The following is an 11,100-nucleotide window of genomic DNA, read 5'->3' as shown; positions in this document are numbered from 1 at the left end:
TTCTGAAGGTGCCGCCAGAATGTTTCGATGGCTTTAAGAAGCTCGTCTTTATTTTTTGGCTTGACCTCATTGCACTCATGCAACCACTGTGCTTCAGCTGAAAGAAGCGCAAACAGCAGCAACGGAAGCTCAGTGGACACAAGACCCCATGCGTACACCCGTTAACCTGAATGAGGATATGGAACAGTCCGAAGTCACCTCTGCTGGCCCGACTCCAAATTCAAGTTGCCATCCCGATTTACTGTTCTTGTTTCGTGCAGTTGTGCCAGACCAGCGCTACGCGGAGTGGGCATCCACAACGAACTGGGATGGTTCGAGAGGCAAAGTTGCTTTGCCCGTGAACCTAAAACAGTTCGTTAGAGACAGCGTGATTTAGAGATTCCCTAACCTGACCAGCGCTGACAGCAAACGCATAAAGGACAGAGTGAACGAATTTCTACGGTCCCCACGAACCTCTGTTAGCGCCCACCGACGTCTTCAGTATTAGAGACAACTTAAAAAAAAACATTGTTATTTTTGTATTTGTATTTGCTTTTTTTCTCAGAATAAATATATCCTTTTAACCAACTGTATGTTTTTTTCCCGATAAGCAAAAGAAATAGTTTTTAAAGTGTTTTTTCATGCTTTATTTCTAACACGTTTATGAATTATCAGTTTTAGCCTAAGGTTACCAGACAAAACAACAATAACAACATTATTATACATCATAGTAGCATGTAGACTATAAAAAGGCAACATATCGACTCATGCGCACACATGAGGCCCGTAGCCAGCCTGGTGAAAGGGATGGTTCTTTTTTTCTCAAGTGGACTTTTTTGCAGTTATACGCCTCAGTTTCTATTTAACTATGAGATTTAAATACTACATTTTAGTGACTTTTTTGCTGGATTAGCCAGTCAGATGTCATTATAACCACACTTTTTGATGTACTAAAACATTTCCTAAAAAGTGCAGTTAAAAAAATTCAAACAAGAGAAATTTTAAAATACAAATTTATTAAATCATATGTCATTAGAAAAATAGCAATCTGTTTTAAAGTTTTAAAGTAAAAAAAAACTATCATTTATTAGACAAAAAACACACTGGCCAAACCTTTGACAGCTTTTTCTTCTTTTTTTCGCGGTTATGCGCGCATTAGCCTATATTTCACATGCATATGTAAGGTGACTGAAATTAAAATTAAAATACAAAACATACTGATCCATTAAGTAAAAAAACAAAACAACAATTTTACTTTAAAGAAGAACATTGACGTTAACATTATTTTATTATACTTTAATGATCTGCTTGAGGTAGGTCACGTTTATCAATGGTAAATTTTAACCTAAGTTTACATTAATAACATACAGTGCATTGTTCTTTACCATACAAAATAAAAATAATAAAAGAAACATTATACACCATAGTAGCCTGTAGCCTATAAAAAGGCCGCAAATTTTTTAAATGCATTAAAAGGCGCGCATATCTAAGCCTTACCTTGAGTTTGTTCACACTCTGCCTGTATTAACTTACATGCTGTATTTTAATATAGCTAATTTTGATGAATTAGCTCTAACCTTTGACAGTTTTTTCTTCTTTCCGCGGTTATGCGCGCATTATATTTCAAATGCATATGCAAGGTGACTGAAATTGAAATTAAAATACAAAACATACTGGGCCATTAAGTAAAAAAACAAAACAACAGTTATACTTTAAAGAGAACTTTAAAGAGAACATTGATGTTTTGAAACAAAAAAATTAACTGAAAACTATTAAAAATAAACCTGCGAGATATGTCCTGAGGCAAAATTATTTTATGAAGCAGCATTCAACTTAAGCTCTTTAGACCAAGGGTGCAATTCTGGTCTGAGAGGTGGGGGGGACCAAATCTGAGTGATGGTAATACTGTAGTAGTGGAAATGTTGGTGATAGTTGTAGAAATGTGCAGCAATGTTGGGTAATTGTGTGCAGAAAAGCCTACATTTCAATTTTATTTGACATTTTATCATAACATATACAGTGTATTTTAAAATGAGAACAAATCAAAGAATATAATTTTGGGAAATAACGTGAAAAGTTTATTTAATTGTTTTAAGAGTAAGAGAACGAATTTGGATATTAGATATTGGAGTGTGCGGCGGGTGGGGGACGCGGTGCGCGGGGAAAGGTGACTGATCTTTAAAGAATGCCACTATCACTATCAGTGGTGGGAGCGGGCTATATATCCAGGGTCTTCATCATTTCACACTACCTCAGCTTGCTAAATTTTTTATTAGTTTATTGGGACAATGTATCTCCCTAAATCATTAATTCTTCTTAAAATGTTTATATTAAATGCCTAAAAATAAAATATATATAGACTTGCAAACATAAGTGAAAAGTGAGATCCTCTTTCACTCGCATTGTAGCCTTCCCTCCCTTTCAAAGGTACTCGGAAAGGTAGTCAAGGCTACTTTTATGTAATTTAAATATTAGGCCTGCTTGAGTTCTATTTTTTAAATCGCTATAAGGATGTGCTATAAGGTACGGGCGTATGCTGGAAGAAAAGGAGCGAGTCAGACAAACTTTTTTAAAAACCCTTTTTTTTGTTGGAAAAATCTTTTTTTAAACAAATTTCGTTTGGTATCATTTTATAGGCCTATGTAGTGTATTTTTTGTTCAGGTATCAACAAGAACAACAAAACATTTGAGGTGAGTTATTTAACACTTGCTTCATTTATAGGCCTATGTAGTGTATTTTTGTTCAGGTATCAACAAGAACAACGAAACATTTGAGGTGAGTTATTTAAGACTTGCTTCATTTTATAGGCCTATGTAGTGTATTTTTGTTCAGGTATCAACAAGAACAACAAAACATTTGAAGTGAGTTATTTAAGACTTATTTAAGACTGGCTTCTTAAAAAAAGTCCAAGACTTATTGTCAGGATATATTATATATATTATATATATATAATATAAATATATATATAATTATATATATATATATATATATATTTATATATATATATATATATATATTATATATATATATATATATATATATAATATATATATATGTATGTGTATGTATGTGTGTGTGATGTATGTATGTATGTATACATACATACATATTTATAAATAATAATGCATATGAAATAATATATAAAATAATGTTTTTTTTTTTTTGCAAACTCTTTATTCAAATGTATTAGAAAAGTAAAGACCAAAATAGAGATCAAAATAGTGAAAGTATTAAAACACTTACTCAGATCACAGCAGCAGCAAATCAGACGAAAAACTATAAAATATATTGCCAACTCTCAAAAGATTTTTTAAATAGCCAAATGTAATAAAGAAAAAAATTTCACTGGTAATAGGTTTTGCATTAATGATCAAATGCAATTTATGCTGCATTATCTTTTATGACAGATTTAAAGAGCACAATTTAGACAGTTCTTTTTAGATTGTGCATATAGAAAACGTTGAAATAATGCAAGCATAGATCAAAAGCTATTGAACAAAATATCGAATTAATGAAAAAACAGTAGCCTATAGGGCCTCCACACACAAATATATGCAAAATGCAAAGCAGCATTCTTATCTGCATATTACTGGTTGATGCTTATTGCCTGCTATTTTGGTGAAAGAATAGCTTAACATGTTTACTGCTAATTATTTTAAGCCTGATATACAAGCTTGACAATAGTAATTCCGTTTATAATGAGGGGTGATCCAAGTTTTGTCATTTAGATCTGACCCCAAGTCACTGATTGAAGTGTACTACACATCGAACAATTTTTATATTTTAAAACAAATTAAATCTCCAATAAACGTGGCGAAAGTGACAATTGCTTAAATTACAAATAAATAAATGAATAAATAAATAAATAAATACCTGATAAATGTAATCGAATTGAGTAAAATAAAACATTACACTATACAAATGGTACAACTCAATGCACTTTATTACTAACTCTACACATATAAACAACTTTATATGTTGTTGCAAAAGAAAACGATTCACTGAATAAATAATCACATTTTAAAGCATTATTCACAATATTAGTCTCATTAAAAATAAAGTGTAGCAAAACAATTATTGCAACAAAACATTTAGCAACTTGCACACAATGCTGTCAAGGTATTGGTGTTTTTATTGTACAGATTGCACAGCCAAAGAAATCAGACACATGTACATGACTTATTTTAATGAAGCTTCTAGAAAATATAGAGAATAAATTTGTTTGACCACTCTTTTAAACAAAACAATTGCACACTGTGAACGTATTGCATTTACTCATTTGAATATAATAAATTGCTATTCAAATTTGTTTTATATGTAACAATTATAGTAATTATGTATATAACTTTTACAATTTATGTTTTCATAATTTCAAAATAGAATATTAAAATCTAAAAGATTATAGCAAAATTGCTATTTTAGTTAGGATTATGGTGCTCCATTCTCTGATGCTCCTCTAAGATAAGAGCACACAGTCTCAAGTCCACATATAACTGTTGAAGCATCAGACAGGCAAAACCTCAATTTATATGCTTGGTTATTTGATGGCTTTTCTATGCTCATTTCAAGTTCAAATTCAAATAAAAAAACAAGACAAATTAAAGAGATTGAATAAAATAATCCTATTTACTCTAAATGCTGTTGTTGATAGAATTTTGACATGGTTACACCTCAACTGCACTCATCATGAATTGTTTTAAGACTTTTGCAGTAAGGATGTTGCCAGCTTTGATGTTTGATGTTGTTTAGTTGGCATCATAATAGTTAGTCAAGTTCTAAAATGACTTCACATTAAATACTTACTGGAAATGGTGTTGTAAGTTGTAACCTGCCATCATAATACATAAAATAAAATAAGGCATTTGATCTAATTACATTTTAAATGTGAAATGACCTGACATGTGGCCAAGTATGGTGACCCATACCAAAACATAATTTGTTCTCTGCATTTAACCCGTCCAAGTGCACACACAGCAGTGACATACTAACCACACACCCGGAGCAGGTATAAAAAATAAATAAATAAATAAAAATAAAATAAATTTAACTGCATTTCCCCAATGTGACACTTACAGTAGTATTAAAATAATACTCTGCAAATTAACTACAAAATCAGTGTGCAAAAATAAAGCATTTCAAGAACAAGATGTAAGTGTATTTATATATGTATTTTAATTCACTTTTTGGTTAGTAGTAGTCTAGTGTTGATGTTGTTAATTCTTTTTTGCAAAGTTTTATTTCTTGGATTTGATAAAAATGTAATCATTGCCTCATAAACTGGTAATGTCATATGTATTTAATTACTTTTAAAGAATACATTGTTAAAAAATATAGTAGATTTCTTTTATTTTTGTAATTGTGCAGTTGAGTTCAAGTGTGCTTGAATGGCACTATTCACAATAAACTGAAGCAAAGTATGCAGAAGGAGCCCTGCCCAATTCTGTGATGCACTGAGGCAATTTTGAGTCAAAAACGCAGCGCTGTGAGGGGTCAGCTATCACGGTCTAATCGTCAAAATAAAGAGAATACATCCAATAACAAATTCTCCTTGGAAGACAGAACTTCAGAAAGCGAGGATTTTGAAATCAGAAACGACCTAGGACTGACCTTCCAGGTAACCAAATTGCATTTATGTACAAACATTACTGTTGATATTAGCCTGTTGTCTGATAATTTCAATCATCAGAAGCCAGAAAAAAAAGATAAGCCAATGATAGCATAAAGACTGCCTTTTGATGACTGATAGCCACCCCTCTTGTTATCATGTTGAGCTAAAGAAAAAGTAAATACGGAACTAATGTTCAAAAATGAATAAATGTTTGAACGAAGAAAAAACATTCATTTTCATATTTTATCTATTTTAAAATGGATTTATTTACTTAGTTATGGTTTTTACAGGTTTTGTCCTCCATGCATATGATAGGTGTGTAAATTCAATTTATCTGACTTGTTTCTCAATCTCCTTGTCACAGAGATGCCCAACACTGATCATGACTTCTGTGTAGAGCCCATGAGAACAGAGGAGCAGCTTGTGGATTATGTACAGGTGTATGTAGATTATACTGTTTACAGAGTCGGACAATAACAAAAAATTACTAACAAATTAAAATTAAATTCTGTCTTAAATTTTACTCTAGAAAAAATCAGATTTTACTTTAGCCTGTGGAACTATTGGTGTCATAATCTTATGCAAGTATGTGACTTAATTTGTGAAATTTTATGTTTTAACTTTTGTGTCTTCATAGTTCGTTTGTTTTTGGACCATGTGTGTCCAAAATAAGGTGAGATTAAAAAAAAAGTTCTAGCATATTTTTGTTTGTATGTTAATTTTATACTGTGAATGAATAACAAGTGTATTTTTGTACCGGTAAATTTTTTAAAAAGTTTAAAAGTGCATAGAAGACTTTGAATTGTACTAAAATGCTAAAAAATGTATTTTGTAGCATATTTTAGTTAAAAAAAAAAAACAGCACAGTTGAGTACACTTGATCTTGAGCTTAACTACTATGAACTACAAGTATATTATAAAAGTGCCCTAAGTGGACATGTAAAGGCAAACTTGTAAATATTTTAAATAATTTATAAGTGTATTTTAATATCCGAGAGTGTGTTCCAGAATTAGACTAACTTTACCGCTTGCAATACTGCCATCACATGGCATCACTTCACCAAACTGTTGTTCGTTTAGGCTCGGACACACTAAGGTTGTAGTGTGACTGCAAATTGCGAAATTTAAAACGTGACATAATTTTTAAGGGATGTCAGTTTCATGTGGAAAAATAAGAAAAATTGACTCTGTATGTTGTGTTTTAAGGAAAAATGAACAACAAAATACTTCACCAATATCGGACAGAAAGCAGTAGGTCTAACATGCTAAGAAAGTATTGCTGTTTTTAAAGACTACAATCTAAAAGGATGATCACACGGAAAGCGATTTATGCGTTAAGAGGTGCCTATTTTGAACGCTTTACTATCGGCTGCGACGGTTTTGCGCGCTGCTTATGTGCTCTACACACCTCGCGTTTTAACCACCGGCTGCGCCTCACGTTTTTAATCGTAGCCGACTCCAGACTTTGACACCCTTGCGAAGAGAGGGGACCAGGCTCATTGTTCACATTAACACACTCGTAATAACTTGACTTAGAATAAAAAAAGACTAAGATTCTTCTTTCATTTTATCTCATAGTTTTATGATTGATATGAGCATATTAACACAAGCTCAAATCAGATTGTTGTAAATTTGACTCAAATTATATAATAATAGCTGGTTAAATGAGTTTTTGTCAAAGAATATATTTTCCATGCACACATCCACTTTAAAAAGTTATTTTATCAAAGTTTTATGGTTTTATCAAGTTTTATTATGATTGATATATTCTAAAAGCAGTGCAAATTAGATTATTGTAAACTTGACTGAATAGTAAACTTTAAGAATTATTTATAATGTGTTAATATGAGATTTGTTTTCTATCAGACAATATCTTTTCTATTTTCCACAGTAAAAATTATTACATTATTATTATTATACTTTATAAGGGATTATTTTATTGTTTTATGATAATTGATAAGTAAATATAAATAGCAGTGCAAATTAATTTGACTTGTAAATTTGACTTAATAATATAAAAAAGTCTGTTTTGTGTTAATGTGACATGTTGCTGTCTGATATTACAGGTTTCATGCATACTGCCACTATAAATAAAGTTATTTTTTGAAGAATTTGAAAGTGGCCCTTCACAGTTTGCAAAACTTAATGTGGTCCTCAGGTCTAAAAAGTTTGCCCACCACTGGTATAGAGTGTGTTGAGAGTGCTGGTTATTCAATCCCAACATGTACAATCCCTGCTAGTACTGAGACTGAATCTTCATCCATCTGAACACAAGTCCACTTCTTTAACCATTAGGCCAAGCTAAACAATAGACAGGAGGTTTAACCCATAATATCCAATGCTGATGCACCCAGGGGTTGGGGTGAGATGGTTGCAGTCAATCCTTCCCTGAGCCAATCCTTCTCAAGAAGTCTAATGGTCCTCATTGAAAGTTTGCAGAGACCCCCTAGTAGTCACTGGACCCTGTAAAGATGAACACAAAAAACTATCATAGTGTTGGGCTGTAATACCATTCTGGTTATGACAAGATTGTCTACACAATCTTGCTGTATTGTTTACTCACAAGTAATGATTGGTCGCCAACATAAACAAAAAACAATTAAAGGTGCTGTATGTAAGTTTTTGATTCTTCTAAAGCATAAAAATTCATAACATAATAAACATGTCAAGTGAACATACATGTTTATGTGAATTAATGTGGTTATTTTAATAATAATTTCAACGTGTTGTCAAGCCTAAGTAAAGCGAAAGCATAATTCTCTTGAACAGCTCTTGCAATTATAGCACATTTGTAATCGGCCCATTGATACTTTCACTTTTCATAGAAAGATTAGAAATAGGGGAAATACTTAAACGGAATGATCGCTGGACAAAATTGTAAAATCCAGGAGAATCCTGGTAAAAAACGGGAGGCTGACAGGTATGGATTAAAGCATCAATACAGTGCTTGACCAATTCATAGGCTACGTGATTTATCCATTCATACGAGTGGCAATAGCCTACCGTGATTAGGTGACTAAGATCACATCTTAATAAGTACACAGTGGAGTTTGCATTAACCGCACACAGAACTAACTTTAATATTCTAGCTCCAACTTCAAGCATGGAAAGTCTCGTGACAAATTAGCCTAAATCTGAGGTAACAAACGAAAATGAAAGCCACGCAGCTTTACAAAACAAATAACTATATATATATCGAAAACACACTTTAAACATACATTCTTTTTAGCATCTGATGACCCGATGCACTAAATTTTCTAAGCACAGCAGTGTGCTTGTACACTTCAGAGAACAGCCGGAGCTGGTCACATTGGTGTTATTGTACACGTCAAAGGTTTAAACATTTTTTCTTTTATTATTTAGTAATTGTTCTGCGTACCACTAGACAGAAGTCCGCATACCACTAGTAGTAAACGTACCACAGTTTGAAGAAAAAAAAGGCTCCTACATCTTGAATGGGCTGTGCGTGAAAAAATTAGGAGAATTAAAATTTTTATATGAATTTCACATTGTACATGGCAATGAGATATCGCATAATATTGCATAATCAAAAACAACGTAAACATTGTTGCCAGAAAATAATACTAAAAAGTACCTGATAGTCTGTGGGAAAAGAGACAACTTTACCTCTATACAGTAGATCACGGTGGACTCCATACAAAGACTGGCTGCCAAGGAGTATCTAGATGAAAGAACAGAACAGAACTCTGCATGAGTCAGGTGAGCAGAACATAATTTGCTGTAAATAAACATAATATTCAATTAAACAAGCACATAGCCTCTCATGAATTAATGTATACATAAATGAAATTTAGGGACTTAATACACTCAGGTGTTTTCATAACATTGCCAAACAATGGGGACAATTGCTATACTATGAGAAACAACCAAAGACATGTGAAATTAATTTTTTTTAATAATAATAAATTATATTCTTCCTGACATCAGAAAGTTAAGCCTTTGTATTATTGAATCAATTTACTAATAAACATTAAATATAAAAAGAAATCTCATAAAACAACATTTTAAATTACACACAAATAAATAATTCATTTGCTTTGGATGATTTTCCACTTAATATTAAAATACATTAGCATACTGATACTGATATTATGTACAGTAAGTGTCTTTCCTCAAATTTCCCAAAGATGTGACAGAACAGTTGTAGATTTAAAGGGATAGTTCTCCCAAAAATTTAATCTACCATTAATTAGGGAAATTGAACATTATTTACAATATTAATGGCTTTTGGTCAAAAGCTTCCTCAAACAATACTCACGAATGTCTGCATTGCATTTGTAGTATTGTCACGTTTCTGCAAGGGCACACTCCTTGCTAAAAAAGCTACACATCAACGGCAGACATTTATGAGTACTGTTTGAGGAGACTTTAAATTAAAGCTAATAATATAGTAAATAATGTTCAATTTCTTACACAGACCAGTAGTTTTACTTCACAAGACTTTGGTGTCACCAGGTGCAATGGCTATTGATTTAGACTTGTTTGTATGTGTATTTTAAATCTAAAAAACAAAAATCAATTGGCTGCCATTTATATGAATCAGCATTGAGCACAGATTCAGCCAAAACCCTTCTTTAATATTCTACAGAAGAAAAAGGGTAACTACATCTTTGATGAGCTGTGCATGAGTAAATTAATGGGAAATTTAGATTTTTGTCTGAACAGTCCCTTTAACAGTTGTAATGAAATTATTTACGAATATGTATGGTGTGTTGCTGTAATGTTTAAATAAATGCATTACACCAAAATCAATCATTATTAAAGCAAAAATCAAATACTGTACTCTGTTGCATTAATATAAAAATATGCTAGACATATTTATCATTTATTATTTTTAAAATTAATTTTACAATAATTGATTGTAAGACAACCAGTTTTCCAGTAAGTTATGTGCTGTAGTCTTTTTTTATTATTTATTTTAATGCTTTAAACAACATACACGAGAAAACAAACATTATAATACTGTATAAATATAAATAAAAGTAGTAAACGTACAAAATGTAATGTTGTTATGGGAAGCAGACGGACAAGGAAGGTGAGTGAGTTATTAACGAAGTTTATTTACAACATATAAGCACATCAGGAGAACGGAGGAGAAGTGAGTGGAGTCTGGTTGTTTGTAGAGATCCTTGGTGGCAGGTTGGATGACTGATACTGAGGGAGACCGAATGCACACACCAGAGGGCTTGCGGGGAAGACAGACTTACGACAAATACAAGGCAAACAGGATACCGGGAACACTGGACAAACTAGGAGAGACAGAGAGCCGATAAGTACAAAATACTGATATCGAGGGTTTAGTGATTACCAGGAGGTGTTCACTCAGAGTCCGCTTCGTAGGAACGAGACCGGACACTGAGTGAAGTGAGGTGTGTGCTTATGTAGTCTATAAGTGATTGGGTGCAGCTGTGTGTGGTTAATACTCAGGTGATGGTGATCTTTGCGTGATGCTGGTGGAAGAGCCTGGCCAATCCGTGACATTACCCCCTCC

At 32.5% G+C, this 11,100-nt stretch overlaps 1 long non-coding RNA gene across 1 annotated transcript; it reads right to left on the bottom strand.

The window, feature by feature from the left end:
* Nucleotides 1–7,889: 7,889 nt before the first annotated feature.
* On the bottom strand, nucleotides 7,890–9,273 carry LOC130244931 (uncharacterized). Its single transcript, XR_008839274.1, has 3 exons — nucleotides 9,216–9,273; nucleotides 9,008–9,048; nucleotides 7,890–8,051 (listed from the first exon to the last, which is right to left on the bottom strand). It is a non-coding gene; the product is annotated as an uncharacterized LOC130244931 (long non-coding RNA).
* Nucleotides 9,274–11,100: the final 1,827 nt, after the last annotated feature.

The sequence above is a fragment of the Danio aesculapii genome, chromosome 1, assembly GCF_903798145.1.
Source record: "Danio aesculapii chromosome 1, fDanAes4.1, whole genome shotgun sequence".
Taxonomy (NCBI): Eukaryota; Metazoa; Chordata; class Actinopteri; order Cypriniformes; family Danionidae; genus Danio; species Danio aesculapii.
Note: the sequence above shows the minus strand (reverse complement) of the source record. Positions and strands in the feature narration are given on the sequence as shown.